At 43.1% G+C, this 14,322-nt stretch overlaps 1 protein-coding gene across 3 annotated transcripts in view; it reads left to right on the plus strand.

Annotated features, from left to right (window-relative positions):
- The first annotated feature begins 1,958 nt into the window (after window positions 1-1,958).
- Window positions 1,959-14,322, plus strand: part of CDC42SE2 (CDC42 small effector 2) — an 84,211-nt gene continuing 71,847 nt past the window's right edge. For 2 of the 3 annotated variants that reach the window (XM_059491922.1, XM_059491920.1), the window contains exons 1-2: window positions 1,959-2,223; window positions 3,113-3,178. The gene's annotated coding sequence lies outside the window, so the exon portion shown is untranslated. Of the gene's footprint in view, window positions 2,224-2,516; window positions 2,586-3,112; window positions 3,179-14,322 lie in introns of those variants that run through there. The other variant, XM_059491921.1, reaches the window with a different exon arrangement.

The following is a 14,322-nucleotide window of genomic DNA, read 5'->3' on the forward strand; positions in this document are numbered from 1 at the left end:
TATTTCTCATCTTGAAAGCAGGGATAATAGCTTCTCTACCTAACAGGATTCTTATGAAGTAAAATCCACGATCAGTAATGATAACCTTCAGCAGAATGGAAATAACAACTGCAGCTGTTCTTTGCAGACATAAAGTAAGGCCAAGTGCCATGCCCAGCACTTGGGTCTCAGCAAACCCCTGCAGCACTACAGGCTGGGGGAGACACATGCTTGGCAAAAAGGGACCTGGGGGATGCTCATTGTGAGCTGGATGCTCAGTGTGAGCCACCGTGTGCCCAGGTGGCCAAGAAGGCAGTGGCATCTTGGCCTGAACCAGAGCAGTGTGGCCAGCAGGACAATGGACATGATCATCCTCCTGGACTTGGCGTGGCTGAGGCTGCACCTCGAGTCTGGTTCTGAGCCACTCACTTTAACAAGGACATTGAGCTGGTGGAGGAAAGGGCAACAAGGCTCATGAAGGTCTAGCAAATGTGTGTTATGAGGAGATGCTGGGGTAGGTGAGTTTGTTTAGTCATGAGAAGGCCCAGGGGAGACCTCATTGCTCTCTACAACTCCCTGAAAGGAGGCTGTAGTGAGGTGGGAGTTGGTCACTTGTACTGTCCCTGCAGTGATAGGGCCAGAGGAAATGGCCTTCGCTGAGACAGAAGAAACAGATTAGATATTAGAAATTTTTTTTCACTATTAGGACATGTCAGGCATTGGAATAGGTGTGCTGGAGGTGTTTAAGAGGCATCTGGATTCAGTGCTGGGTGATGTGGGTTAATAGTTCAGGGCTTACAATGGTAGTACTGGGATGATGGTTGGACTTGACAATCTTAGAGGTCTCTTCCAGCCTTGATGATTCTAGGGCTCTAAAATAAGGGTGTTCATCTTCTAAACACACACAGCAAAAACACCATCGGCAGGGCACTGAGCCGAAACTGGTTTTCAGTGACTGACTCTTGAATGGAAGATCAGTGTCAGGGTATGCCTGATGGAGGCACTTCTCACACCATGTCCTTCTGAAGGCAAATTAGACATAAGTATATTGGTGGGCACAAAGCCCTCTCAGAAAAATATCCAAAATTGTAAAAACACAGCCTGAAGAAATAATAAACCATGAATATGTTGACAATAAAAAAAAAAAAGTATCTGGCACGTTTTTCACTTTAACTCATGATACCGAATGAGCGGCAAGATGTGCAAAACCAGGAAAAGTCGTGCACAGGAGAGATGGCAGCCTAACTCTGTAAGGAACTATGGCTTGGCAGCAACATGGTGTCACCAGGTGTAGCTTCCAGCCATAATTCTGCATCTAGCAAGGAATATCTGATATTGTAGGTTCGTCGTGTTTCATATTTGAGTCATGCGTGCCACCTTCAGCATTTTCCCCTTATTTTTCACTTTTAAAAGACAAGGTATGATTTGTTGGAACGGAGCAGAGATAGCTCTCTTTGAGAGTCGCAGGGGCACCATACCTATTTTGAATCAGTAAACCAGCTACAGGTGTGGAGCACCCATGATGACTCACCACCTCTCTGGGAGCAACTGAAATGACTGCCGGGGGAAGGGGGGGATGTAGGACGCTGGAATGTTACCGACAGGCAGAGTAGGCTTGTTGCTGTCAACAGCTGGGGGTCAGAAGATCCCCTTCTCATTTCCTTGTCCCACCACAAGCACATCAGCTTTCATGACCTGCTTTCCGCCACCCCTTAAGGCCGTGGCGATGCCAGCACATTTTGGCTGGGGAAGGGTCCCTGCGCTGCGGTGGGCAGCGAGCCCCGGGCGGTGGCAGCGGAGCGGGCCGGGCGCGCGGCGGCGCGGGCGGAGGTTGGCCGGCGCGGAGGCGGCGGAGGAGGAGCGGGCGGCACAGCGATAGCGCTGACGGGCAGCGGCAGCCGCTCTTTGTCCCCTCCCCTCCCCGGCGCGCCCAGCCCAGCCGGCAGCGCGGAGCGGAGCGGGCCGGCCCGGGGATTCCCTCCCCCGCCGCCGAGGTCGCCATCTTCACCCCCGAGCTCGCCTCGGACGCTGCCGGCCGGGCTCCCGGGGAGCCGCCGGGAGCCTGCGCCGCGCCTTCCCGCTGCATGTGACGGGCGGGCGGTAGCGGCCTCCTCCGCGGATCTCGGCTGCGTCCTCCTCCGCCCCCGGCGCGGCGGGGAGGGGGCGCGGGGCGCCCGGCAGCGGGAGACGGAGGTGCCGGGGCGCGGCGGGCACACAAAGGAGCGGGCGCCGCCGTGGGCAGCGGTGAGTGGCGGGGCAGGGCTGCGGGGTGCCGCGCTCGCCGCCCTGCCCCGTACCTGCCGGTGGGCTGGGCAGCGGCCACTCCTTTTCCCGGGGGCCCGCTGGGAGCGATGGCGGGGGTTGCGTTGCGCCGCCGCCGGGGACGGCCGGTGTTTTCCGCACCGCCGGCGCCGCGGCCGGGCAGCGGCGAGCGAGGGCCGAGCGAGGTGCCCGGGGGTGGCGGGGCCCGTGCTGGGCGGGGCGATGCGGGGGAGGCTCCGGCCGCGCCGCCTCGGGAGCGGGCAGTGCCGCGGGCGCGGCGGGTGATGCTCAGCCGCGGTCGCGCTCGACGCTGGGACAAAGAGGAGCGAGCCACAAATTTCGTGGTGGGCGAAAAAAAAACAAACAAACAAACAAAAAAACAAACCAGAGGGGTTTGGGTTTCCTGGATTTTGTGGGGTTTGTTTTCTGGATTTTTTTGGTTTGTTGTGAGGCTTTTGGCGGCTGGGCTGGAAGGTTTTTGGTTCCCTTTAATGCCGTGCGCCCCCGGCCCGTCCCCCCAGCGTGCGGCGGCGGGGCAGGTGCCGCGGCGGGCCCGGGCCTGGGGTCGCGCTGCGGCCGGCGCAGGGCGTGGTGCCGCGGCGGGGATGCCGCGACGCCGCCGAGCCTCCCGCCGTGCCGGGGCGGCGTGCCGGGCCCCCGGGAGCGGTGTAAGGCCCTCCGGCCGGGGAAGGAGGGAGCCGGGGTGCGACAGACAGCAGGGATTGTCGTGCGCGTCTGGAGAGGTAAATTAGCCTTTAGCAGCTGGTGTTTGAAATGTGGCGCTTGGCTCCTGGGGCGAGCGTGCGGTTTTCAGGCAAATCCTCCGTGTGTGTGACCCTGTGCGCTTACCAGAATTGTAACTCTTCCGTAGGAGAACGTTCCAGGAGAACGTGAAGCTCTGTGACATTTAACTCTGAAGCTGGATATGCATTAAAGTGTAAGTTTTCCGGTTTTGTTTCTGAACTTGGATTGATGAATGGAGTGATTATTTCATGTCTGCGAGATAAAAACTTGAGAAATAATTTAAGTGGGACCCTAGGCAGACTTTTCCCATGCCTGTTGCATATATATGTCTCTTCTAGACTGCAATAACTGGTTAAAAATAAAAAAGTAAAGAAAATCTGGGAAAAAGTGATGCCTTAAATGCTTGCTTTAGGTATGGTTGTGGTGATGGATCTTACTTAATCCTCTAGGGCTGACAGTCATCTTTTAGACTTAAGTCAGTGTATAGGAAATACTGGTAACTGTAATACTAGTGTCTTTCCCTACATTTGATGGAAATAACTGAGATTAGATGCTGCTTTTTCCTCACTCATACGGCATATTTAGTCAAATATTTTACTTAGATGGTCTGATTAATAGCAGCTCGTTGAAGGTATAGATATATTTCTGAGCTGTTTTTTACAGTGTTAAAATATAGATGCATTTTTGAAAGATGTAATCAAATATTAAATTTCTACTGTAATACTGTAATGGGGCTTTTTGAAGGGTGAAAAGGGCTGTTGTAGATGGAATTGCAGGAAATCATCAAGCAAATGACTACAACCACTAATAAAATTAGTAGCAGATCAAACAAGCAATGAGATAATTTAGTATGTACATAAATTCATTATATGTCAATAGGTATATCACTGCTCTTTTAAATTTGGGTTCTCCCATTAGCTTGAGTGAGAAGCTGGAACCTGGATAGAACTGTCTGGGCATCTAAAGTGATTTTGTTAACAAGTATGAGTTATTCAGTGTTCAAGACATTGGTGAATTTTCTGTATATCTAGGCCAGAGTTTTTTAGATTAAAAATTACATCACACAGTCCATATAATGTTATATGGCATTTGTGCACCAGAGGAACAAAGCGCTCCATTGTTTTGTGTAGCTTGTACATAAATATTACAGTTAAATTATCTTTTGTTCTGTTTTGCAAAAAAATAATTGTCAGTTTACTTGTGCTGTCATATAACCATACAAAATAAATTTTTTTTTAAGCTTGCTAGTAATTCTGATGCTGTGAGTGTTTTGGAAGTTCTGTGGTAATGTGGTAGTCTGTGGGAAGTCTTGAGGACATGGTGGCTGGTCACAGTAGGGAAAAGACAGAACTGTTTCAAATATCCCATCAAGTGAAAAAAAAGTTGAGCTGATTTAGAATCAGAAAAAGGAGATGAGAAATTGAGTATGTATTCCAACTTACTTTCTGTATATTTTACTGTGCCCTTTTTCACCTGTATATCAGAGGTTTCTTTGCGGTGATAAAATATTAGCCCTAAAATGGTTTCAAAAAATCAGATCATGTTCCATAGAGTTGTTACAGCGGAAAAGAAGGATTAAATGTCTCATTTAATCCCTTTGCTCAACTAGAAGTTGCTTTTCTGGAAGCAGTGGTTCTTGGTGGTGAAATAGTGCTAATCAGCAGTTGTTGCTGTAATTGATTGTCCACTGCAGAGGAGTCCGTGTAGCACCCATTAGCTTGAGCAAGCTTGCACGAACCCTGAAGATACTTGTGCCAGACCTTTTGACCCTGAGGTGGAGGTGAAGGGGCTTCTTTTTCTGCCTCTTGAGTTTCTCCTCACTGGAATTACAGTGCGCTTTTAGAAAAATACTTTTTCCTTTACACCACTGACAAGGAGAACATATTTCATTCTGTGATACATCTTTGAGGTGACAGTTTTCCTGAAGTTCAGGATTATATTTTTAAACTATTAGGCATAGCACTGAGATACTTGCTCTGCTTCATGTGATTTATAGATCTACCTTTTAGACATGAAGCATAATGTGGAATTAAATTACAATAATGGAAAAAAAGAACCCTGGTGTTGAAGTACTCCCTTGAGATACTGCCCCGATGAGGTTTTTTTTAGTTGTTGTTACTTTATTTTCAGTGAACTTAGCTTGACAAATTAAATGTAAACTTTGCATACCATAGTGCTAAGGAAAATCTTGTGCCAGTCTGTTTTACATACTCCATCATGTTTCCTTTTAGAAACCCACGGGGTTCTGGTCAGTGTCAGTGAGTGCTTGGATAGAATTCGAATGAGACTAATTTTCACTTTTGAGTGATATACTTTGCCTATTCAAATCAGTTTTCAGCCGCTCCGTTGCAGCTCTTGATTACACTTGACAGCCTGAGTCCAGGTAGTGAATAGCAGTTTATCATGTAATTCATTAGTGCAATAAGTGTATTTCCTAGCTATGATTCTAGCAAGCATTACAGACTGTTGCCTTACGTAAACAGATGTAAGCACTTATCTTTGGTCACCGCATTACCCCTGGGTGTGTGTTCCTCGTCCTACGCCTCTGTGTGCCTGTAGATAGAGATGAGGGCTGGTGTGGCCCTTGTTCCCTGTGCCATGTTCATTAAAATGTGTTTGCTGCTGCCATAACTGTTTAATATTATCCATCTTGTGTCTCCTGGTTTTAATACTGGCCTTGTATTGTGTAGTGCCTAAAAGAGTTTTAGAGGAACTTGGGGTGTTGTGAAAGTGTTTGTCACTGTTTTCATACTTTAAAAGGGGGAGAATTGCTTTCTAATGTGTTCTGAAGGACTGTAGACAATTGACTGCTGAAACATGAATGCCTGTCTCCCAGTCCAATTTTATCAATGCTCAGAGTATACTTAGCAGGGTTGACATGAAGGAGTTATTTTTTATATTACAGCTGCTGTATTACGTTTGTGTTAAAAAGTACTGAAGCAAAGTGTTTATCACTGCACAAATAAATTATTTTATTTTTTGAATAGACTAGATGTAGATGCACTAGAAAAGCAGGCACATGCTGTTCTTTTCTGTAGCCAAACCTCGGAGGAAAATGAAGGAGAGAGGGGGAGGAGGAATACTGCTCTGAAGGATGCTGAGCTTGAGATGGGTGGATTGGATTAATTTTTCTTTAAAGGAAATCAGTTGATCTGAAGAGAGGCTTTTGAGCATTCACAGTCACTTAAAGGTTTCATATTATTTTGATGAAGCAAGTCTGTCTTGCATGATGAGTGTCTCATTTTATTATATGACTAGCAATGATAAGAATTGATGATGAATTCAAGGAAGAGGCAGCCTGAGGCAATTGAACGTGGGTAAAAGAGCAATCAAACAGCTGCAGTGAACATGTTTAAGTGGGGACTTCACATAAAGGGCAGATTGAACAGGAAGTTTAGCAGCGAGAAGGCTGCCTCTTAGTAGCGAAGTGAATGTAGGAAAATTAGGCTGGTGAGCGTCCTACAAGAGGGTTTTGGCTCAATGCCCATTACATAGATGGGTAGCTCTGCCTGAGGATTCCTTTGGTCTTTCTCAAATTGAATGTTTTGTGTGGTTAGAAGTGGATGTGCAAGATGAAATTACTAGACCGGGGTAGTTGTAAGAGGAACAGTAGTTTCTGTTGACTGCTTCACCTCAACAACAAGGGGAAGAAGAGCTGCCTTGTCCATATAGAAAGCAAAGTTAAGGGAGTGCATACCTCCTTCAAAGCAGTCTTATGTATTCTTTGTCAGTTTCACATTAGCAGAATGTCTTAGGACAGGGGCGTAAGGAGGAAGACATAAGGTGTAAATGAAATTGTTGGCAGGTTTTGCAGGCTTCTTCCTGAAACATAACTGAACTATATTAATTTCCTCTTCTAATTTATTTAGTTTTCTGTCCAGTCAAATTTGTAGTATTTGCTGTGAGACGTCAGAGGGAGAGCTGCTGGTGTGACTCTTGTGGATGTCTTGTGCAGGGCTAGGAGTTGGAGTTGGACTTGATAATCCTTGGGCATCCCTTCCCACTCAGCACATTCTGTGATACCTTCTGTCTGCACATGCATTAGGGAGGAGGCAAGCTGCTGCTAACTGCACTGCCTGAAGAGCTAGGAGCTGCTGCACAGCTTGCTTCTGTGTTATGGCTAAGCAATATTCAACAAACAACTGAAATGGCTCTCTGTTATGTTCAAAGGTTTACCTATTCTGGTACTGTTGGAAGCAGGGATCATATTATAGGCTGACATCTAGTCATGTCAAAAGTCTATTGAATTGCAGTTACCTGAGCCCTTGATCTGACACCATACTTATTAGAAAAGAGTTATCTCAGTGCTTCGCTGGACAGTTTGAATCCTTTCCCCACCATATACAGATTGCAACAGACGTGTGCTGGCCTGTGATGAGGGGTTTTTTGCATTGTATAAGCTAGTGCCTCTGTGTTGGGGAAGAGGTGCTGGAAGAAAAATTGCAGTTCATCTTTATAGAAGAGGAGAAAGTTTGTTCTCAACAGTAAGGGGCTTGTAGTGCTGGGAGGGTATTTATTGCACATGGAGATGACCACTCTCATCTAATAACTTTTCACAGCTAAACAGTTAGAGTGCCTTGAAGTTGCACTTTAGGCAAGCAGTGACAAAATATTGTAAGCATCTCTATCTATTTAGGCTAAAAGAGGGAGCTATTTGTTTTATCAGTGTTATCTGTGCATGAACAGTACAAGGGCAAAACTGGGCATGAACCCAGTAACTGATTACGGACTGCATCATGGTTCGCTGGGTATTTTGGAATCTTGTACTTCTTTACAAATTGCTGTACAACTCAACCTGTTTTTTTCTAACTGTATGTGCCTTGAACTTTATCAGTTATTACAAAGAGTTTGAAAATGTTTCCTTAAGAAAAATTTCTTTTCACAGAATAGAAAGCGTGTTGTCACCAAAGCCTCCCCAGTTAAAATCCCAGTTGTCCTCATAAAAGAAATAAATATGTGCCTTCACAGAGGTTTGTGAACTGTGCTTAAAGTTCTGGCTTATCATTGTATGGGCTTTATATACTTTTCCCATGCTTCATTTTTGGAATGGGGCCTTCTAATCATCTAATTTTTGTACTCACTCACTGAATTTGGAGACCAACTGTTTAAATCTCTTGCAAAAATAGGACTTTTCCAATTTGCAGCTGGCTTCCTTGTCAAAACAGTCATGCTGCTTAGTACTGAAATATTATATGCAGAAAGTGTCTTGTTACATTTATTGGTTGCTTTTATCTTGCAACTCATATTCAGTAAGTCTTGTGCTGTCTGATAACACCTCTTTTAATTGGCCCCATGTGATGTAGCTATTAGCATCAAACACCAGTTGATAGAGGAATTCCACCTACTCCTTTAAAGCTTCCTGAGAACAATTTTTCACTTGAGCTCAACTACCTATTTGTTCTCTTGACCCTGCAAGTGAATGGTATCTTGCCCTGGTATATTTGCACTGAAGTTCTTTTCTAGTAAGCTGAGTTTTATAAGGTTTGTTCTGCTTTGATATAGTTTAAAAAAGCCTAAAATTGATGTGAGAATGTAGTTTCAAGTTAAGTAGTCCTGTTCACTTGAACTGTATAAACAGATTTTGAGATACAATAGGAGCTGTTTCCTCCAGCCAAAATTAGGTATAAGTATTTCAGAAATAGGAGTATACCCATTTTATTTGGTGTAGACATGTTCAAAAAGTCAGTGTACAGTGGACTGGATGAAAGGCTTAAAATGTGTATTTTAAGTAACATCTAAGGGTGGAAAAAGGGAGTAGGGAGTAGTCTTCACCAAATTACACCAAAGTGTTATTTTTGTTGTTCACGCACTCCTTGCTCATCTGATTGTTTTGGTTTTGTCCTCAAGCATATGCGAGGAGAAATTTGCAGAGGTAATAGAAAACTAAGCTTTGATGCATTCTGTTATTTTATTTCTTTTTGGTTGGTTGGTTTTGTCCTATCAAAAATTCGTCTTGCACAAATGTTTAGGTGATGTGCTCACAGTAGGAGCATGTCACTGGTACAGCCATGGTTTGCTATGTAATCAAATCTTTATTTCAGTGTTGAAATAGGGACTTTTTTGAAAGGGTAAATCTAGGTGTGTTCAGCTCTGCTATTTCGTATAATTGTACCTCGTTTTCTTCTAAGCTGTCTTGTAAATGGCGAAGCCTTGTGGTACTCTTCAAAAATCTTAGTTCATCTTGAGACTGCGAATTCACTGAGGTGGATTTGAAGGGGCAGTGTATCAGTACAGACAGTTTCACGTGTAGACCATCCTCTAGGGTCTACTGTATCCAAGTTGCCTGTAAGCTTTTTCTGTAGAAGAATCTCTAAATCCCTGCACTGGTGCCTGTATTTTCCATGAATGATTGCAAAGTGGCACTTCCACTTAGCACCGGCTTTTCCCGGGAAGTCAGCAGGAGTGATGACTCCTTTCAGCTCTAAAGCATTGCAGGTCAGGCCCTGGCTATGACTAAATTAGTGGTGAAGCTTTCAGTGAGATCCTAAATTCATTGCAAAAATTTAAGTCCTGCAGAGCAAGTTAACTGCATCTCTGCAAGAATGCATTTGCGAGAGTGATCCTGGCCATCAACCAGCACTTATGGTGGAGTCATATTTCTTCAGTGGAATTGCAGATAGTTGTATCCAGAGGTGCTTACAAACCAAAGTGTGAGCATTATCAGTTTATATATAGAAAGATACAGGTACAGGAGGTTGTGGTGGATTTGTTTTTTAATGTATTTATTATTTGGTTGGGGCATAGTTGTCACCTTTGCTCCCAGTCCTTTGTCCTCTGTGTTATCAGGATATATATGTATTCATTGCAAGATGATCCTTAATTCTTAAGATTATTTTATTATTATTTAGATCAGTTGAAAATTGTAATAGATAAAAGGAGACTGCATTAAGAGTGATCCCACTTGGGAGAAACTCACAGCAGGCACAGACCTGTGATAGTCCAAACAAGTGTGCATTTTAGTGAAATAGTATGCAAATTAAGAATTCCATTAAAGAAAATGTGTTGTTCTGAAAGTGATTCTTCCACATATTAGATAGGTACTCAAATATTCACAGAGGTAATGGATGATTCTAGATTATGTTTTTTATACTGTTTATATGCTACCTCTTTTTTCAAATTCTTAAAATTTGTTCTTTTTCTTTCAAGGACAGAAAGCATGATCTGAAAGCTTTGTTGCTTTGTTTCTACTGGTTGAGATAATATTCAAATATTTTTGTCAGTGTTCTTCTGTACAGACAGTTTTATCAAGCTATTTGTGACTTAGTGTCCTTTAAAATGTAACTTAATTTGTGTTTGCATCTATTCAAAGATGCTGAGGTCAAATGCTGTACTGTTCTGAAGTCCCAGGCAGCAAATTTTGCACATCACTATGGTAATGTGCGTGTGGCATGTGGGAGGAAGGCTGAAGTTGGAACCTGCATTAACAGAATCTGTTAATATTACATATGCTCAGTGGCGCTAGCACTGCTTGTTCTTTGACATGCATGTTCTTTGACTGCATGTTCTTTGCTTAATTAAAAACAAAATAATATGATGGAATTAAAAGCCTCTGTTGTCTGATTTTTAATCTTTTTTTCTTCTCTGTGCATGTGTGCTTCTGAAACAACTCTACTGAAATAAAATATAGGTAATTGTGGAATCTTCTTTCTGTTTGGAAAATGCAATTATGATCTTGTAAAGTAGCAAAGAAGCTCCACAATTTCTTTGTTCCCTCTCTGAGAACTTATGGATAGACTTAAAAGTCATTGTGTTACAGCTAGGGATATCTACCGAGAACACTTGCTACTCATAGTGCATGTCCTGGTGATTTCTGCCAAAGCATTGTGAATGTTTAAGTTGCTTGATTTTGGGTAAGCATATTTGGATTCTTCTGTACTTGCTATTGTTTTCTCAGATACAGAATTAGTTCTGAAGCATCAGAACTAATTCAGTGCTAGTTTATTTGTTTTCTTTAATAAAGAACTGTGTTCTGTTCTGAAACTGATTCTTAATTGCCCTTAGTCAGTGCTGATTACAGATAAACTTAAAAATACCTATGAATTTGTTGGAAAAGTCGACAAGAGAAAAGTTAAAGCTGACTTTTTTTTGTCTCTATGTTACTGTAGTCTAAATAAACATGGAAAAATTGGAGACTTGGATGAAGAATGATTTATATTCCCCATTACTATATTGATTGTTGCAAGCCTCAAAGTAGAAGAGTGAAGACTGTGAAGGATGTAGAGGGGAAGCCACTCCAATAGGGGCTGAGGTCGCTCAGTTTGCTGAGACTGAGGAGAGGCAGAGACCTCGTTGCAACTTCCTTGTGAGGGGTAGAGGAGCAGCACTGATCTCTGTGATCACCGGTGGCAGGACCTGAGGGAATGTGCTGTGCTAGGAGAGGTTTAAGTTGGATATTAGGAAAAGGTTGTGTGCTTGCTTCCTAAGGAAAAGGCTCCCTTAGGAAGTGGTCACAGCACCAAGCCTGACAGAGTCCAGAAGTGTTTGGACAATGCTCTTGGGCACATGGTATGACTCTTGAGGCTGTCCTGTGCAGGGCCAGGAGTGGAATGATGATCCTTGTGGTTCCCTTTCAGTTCAGCACATTATATGAGTCTAAGAAATTTTAATTACTTGCAATAACTTACTAGTTTAAAAATACTGACCCACTGCTATTGAGAATTACAGGCATTGATACGGGTTCCAAATGCAGACCAAGTCATGATGACTTTAGTTATATGGCCTGAGGGAGTGGGCTTCTTAACTTTGTCGTTGCATAGGTAAACCTTATAGCAAAACAAGCAAGAAGGGTCCAAGGGGAGTTGAGATGTTCTTGCTGCATCAGAGTTCAGGTGGGTCAGGAGGTTCACCAGAGCTGCCTTTGCCACCAGTAGAGCAGAGTTGTTAGCCTGGCGTGACGTGAACATTCAGACTGTTCTTAACTTGGGAGGTCACCCGGAGATCTCAGCCATCTGTGTGTGCATTCACGTTACTTGGTGCATTTTGTTTTTACAGTGCTATTCACTTGTTGTACACGATCTGTCATAGTAATAACTCTTATTACTGTGATATTTTTCCTTCAAAATGCCAGGCCTCCTTTTGAGAGTGCAAGAGTGGGAAGTGATGGCTTTGACAGTCTTTGCCTTAGGAAAACAAGCCGCTTTTTCAAGGCCGTTTCTGCGGGGGCTGAACATCGCTGTGTACGCAGTGTAGTCATTTGTGTATCTGGTGACTTGCAAGGTCCTTTTCTGCATTTTGAGGAGAAAGATACTTACCATGTACTAGACTATCTCTCTTCAAATGTCTTTAAAAGACAAAACTTGTCAGTCAGTAGGACTTTGGACAGTGAACTGTTGTAATTTTGGGTGGGTTTGTTTTTCATTCCATCATTCCCTTGACCTGTTTCTGTTATGTACAGGATCTGTAGTCCCACACAGATTGATTGTCATCTGGGTGATTTAAAGCAGACAGATTTTTCATATTAGATTTGAAGAAAAAATTCAAGTAAACTACATCCTTTATCTGATGAATCAGTGAAGTTACTTATGTCAGGTTTTCAAAGTCTGTATTGGCAGGTGTGAAAACAGAGTACCTGCTCTGAAAAGCATGCTACTAAATACACCTTCCTCCCACTGTCTAGAAAAAAAATAAAAGCCTTTGTGGTAGTAAAATAATCTTGAGAAAGAAATACTAGTACATGGATATTTCTTCTTTCACTTTAGAAAGGTTTAGCCTCTCAAACTTTTTAATGCCTACTGAGTTTCTCCATAGTCAAAATTCAGTGTGCCCAATTGAAGTGAAGTACAAGGTTTCTCCCATTATGTAGCTGAATTTCTGCACTTTCTTATTCTTATCCCAGAGTATCTTTCAGTCTTCTCCCTAGTGTGTTCATACAGTGTTATGTGTTCATCTTCTAAAGCAAGCATGTATGTCTCTGAGCCAAGGAATTTCATTAGAAAGAGGAGAAATAGGAAAGCCTGATGCCAGTACAGATAAACAGGACGTGGACACCAGTCTTCTGGGTGTCTGACCCCTAGTAGTTTCTGGGAGAATTATTTGCCTTTTTTTTCTGACTTGGGAGGTTTTCTGGAGGCCACCCAAGATAAATGCAAACATTGTAAAGTATTGAAATGTCTTGGTGTTGCTGTCTTTTCTGGGCCCCTCACTTTAGGAGGGACATCGAGTTACTTGAGCGTGTCCAGAGGAGGGCAACGAGACTAATAAGGGGCTTGGAACACAAGCCATACGAAGAGCGACTGAGGGAGCTGGGGTTGTTCAGCCTGGAGAAAAGGAGACTAAGGGGCGACCTCATCACTCTCTACAACTTCCTGAAGGGTGGCTGTGGTGAGCTGGGGGTCGGCCTCTTTCTCCGGGCGATAACAGATAGAACAAGAGGACACAGTCTCAAGCTGCGTCAAGCGAGATGTAAGTTAGAATTAAGAAGCAAATATTTCACAGTAAGAGTGGTCAGATACTGGAATGATTTACCCAGTGAGGTAAATGATTCCATCTTCATCCCTTCTTCATCCCTTGAAGAATTCAAAAAAAGACTGGATGTGGCACTTGCTGCCATGATCTAGTTGAACAGTTAGAACATCGGCTGGACTTGATGATCTTATAGGTCTCTTCCAGTCTTGAACTTCTGTGATTCTGTGATCTCTTGAAAACAATGTTTGAGGTGAAGAAAAGACATTCTGAGGTAAGTTTAAGTAGGCTACTGTCCCAAGTCCTCTTGTAGGGTTAAGTTGGTGAACAGAAGTATCTTTCTCCTAAAGAAACAGAGTGTCTTTCTCCTAACGTACCTTAAGTGTAAACTCCATCTCTAGTTTGTTCTCTAAGGAGCTCTGATTTTGAGATTTATATCCCTCTGGTAAGAATGGGAGAAACTAAAATGAACCTTCTCAATTTTTTCAACTTGTCTTTTATGTTATATACTGTATGTCTCTTTTGGTGCCAAATATGCACAGGTCTGAATTCACTGATGTTTCGCTGACTCCATTCATTATGCTTCTGTGTAATTAATTGCTGTACTAATTACAGGCTTCATAGTGAAATAATAAAATATGCTCTATGGGCTGTCTGTAATTTCCTGTATGTATGTGACTTTGCCTTTGACTAGAATAGAATGAAGATTTTAAACCTGTGTGTATATATATGGTATATGGTATATGTCTATGGAGATAAAAATTACTTAGGTACAAAATAAACAATTGGTATTTTTTCCATTTTTATTTTTAATAACTTTCAAAATGATGAAAAATGTCCAAATGAAGACAGCGAAACCCAATGCAAACTTTAGATTTTTATTTTTTAATGGATAAAACAGTTAAACTGCTGAAGTTCACTTTTTTTTCTTCTAGC

This window comes from Ammospiza nelsoni, chromosome Z (genome assembly GCF_027579445.1).
Source record: "Ammospiza nelsoni isolate bAmmNel1 chromosome Z, bAmmNel1.pri, whole genome shotgun sequence".
NCBI classification, from domain to species: Eukaryota; Metazoa; Chordata; class Aves; order Passeriformes; family Passerellidae; genus Ammospiza; species Ammospiza nelsoni.